General features: G+C 32.0%; 1 long non-coding RNA gene across 1 annotated transcript; it reads left to right on the top strand.

Annotated features, from left to right (window-relative positions):
• The first annotated feature begins 648 nt into the window (after positions 1-648).
• On the top strand, positions 649-1104 carry LOC135144540 (uncharacterized). Its single transcript, XR_010283194.1, has 4 exons — positions 649-736; positions 786-841; positions 910-966; positions 1032-1104. It is a non-coding gene; the product is annotated as an uncharacterized LOC135144540 (long non-coding RNA).
• Positions 1105-1783: the final 679 nt, after the last annotated feature.

Raw genomic sequence — 1783 nt, forward strand, 5'->3', positions numbered from 1 at the left:
TTAGTTATTATAAATTTATCAATATTGGATTGGTTGAAAAGTTGTTTACTTTCATTTTTTGAGATTATCTTCCCGTCAACAAGTGGAAAATATTTTATTTTCTTAAAAATAAAATTCAATTTAAGGATCTTGCCCCAGTTTAATACCTATCTCTGACTTTTTTCTCGAGATTGACAGAGGGAAGCCACCAGTGTTTTCAGGTATATAATAGTAACCCGCCAAACTTTGACGGAGCCGAATAGAAGGCACGGGCAAGGAAACGAAACGAGAGTGCTTCCTTGGAATAGATTATTAGACTATTAGACTATTTCAGACAGGAAGCGACAAGGTGAAAGTTCGCATGAGAGAGTTTCTGGTGGCCCATCATGTGTAGTTAGCAAACAAAATACAGGGTCTAACTTAAACCTTCCTTGATGAATCGGAAGCTCTTTTCATGCTCTGTGTAAGTGTAAAAAGAGAGTGCTTTGTGATAATATATAAAGAAACTTGAGTGTGAAATAAGTGTTATTAGAGCATATTCAATGAAGCTTTCAGGGTATAGGTGAGAGGAAAAAGGTCTAACCCCTCAACTTCTGCCCATTAAAGGGCTAGAAAAGAAGGATTTATTCGGGCTCGGACACCTACCAAAATTGGCCTAATGTAATGAAACATCGCTACAAACACCAGCCAGCAAATTCTTGCTCCGCACTCTTACAAAGAAGTAGCTTATTATTTTACAGCTATAAATACGGTAAAGGTAAGAATTTAATAATAATTTATAATATTTATGATAACATAAGCTCTAGACGGTTTTGAAGATGCACACGTAGCAATTTAAAAATCAAATATGCTAAGCTTTGCGGTTTTTAATTTATTTTTTATACCAAAAATTATATGCTGTATATTTAATTATCACTGCTTTAAGTTTAGATATATAGAATCTATCGAAAAAACCGTTTTAAGATTTGAAACATTATGAAAATTTAGGTTAATATATAATTTGAACACTATAAACTAAACGTCAACTACAAGGATATTTTTCTATTAACTAGTTTCCTGGGTTGTGAAACTTTCTGTTGTGTAATTATCAGCTACTGCTTCATTGAAGTGTGCGGAACATGGCTGGTGGTGTTGCTAACTGGTCTTTCTCGTCCTCTTTTATAAAATAATAACTTATTATTTTTACAACTTTAAATGAAATAAAATGCTGTAAAGATAAGAATTTAATTACAATATTTACTATTAAAAATACCCACCGCTTATTTGCGAATAACTAAACCTGCAATAAAAAAAATCGATCATACCTTTACCTTTTAGTAAATTTTATTTTTTATTCAAAAAATTATAGCTGTATTTTTTAAAAATAGTATTGGTTTAGCCTTAGACTATCAAAATCTTCAAGACTGAGTTACCGAGATTTGGAACACCTTGGAATATTCTGGTTTATATATAACCTGAACACTATAAGTTGAGCATTAAATATTAGAAATTATTTGTTTTCTTAACCATAACTGTAGCTTTTGAAACTTTAACTCTCTGCAATAATAAGCTACTGCTTTATGTGCGAGAGGTACTCATAAGCACCCCCACCAGTGATTTCCGCACATTTAAGAAAAGCAGTAGCTTATTATTGCACAGAATTAAAGTTGCAAAAGCCACGGTTATGGTTAAGAAAACAAATAATTTCTTATATTTAATGCTCAACGTATAGTGTTCAGGTTATATATTAACCGGAATATTCGAGAGTGTTCCAAATGTCGGTAACTCTCTTTTGAAGATTTTGATAGTCTAAGGCTAAACCAAT

Source organism: Zophobas morio, unplaced genomic scaffold, assembly GCF_036711695.1.
Source record: "Zophobas morio isolate AGI-343-1 ecotype UQ-CSIRO unplaced genomic scaffold, CSIRO_AGI_Zmor_V1 ptg000106l, whole genome shotgun sequence".
NCBI lineage: Eukaryota > Metazoa > Arthropoda > Insecta > Coleoptera > Tenebrionidae > Zophobas > Zophobas morio.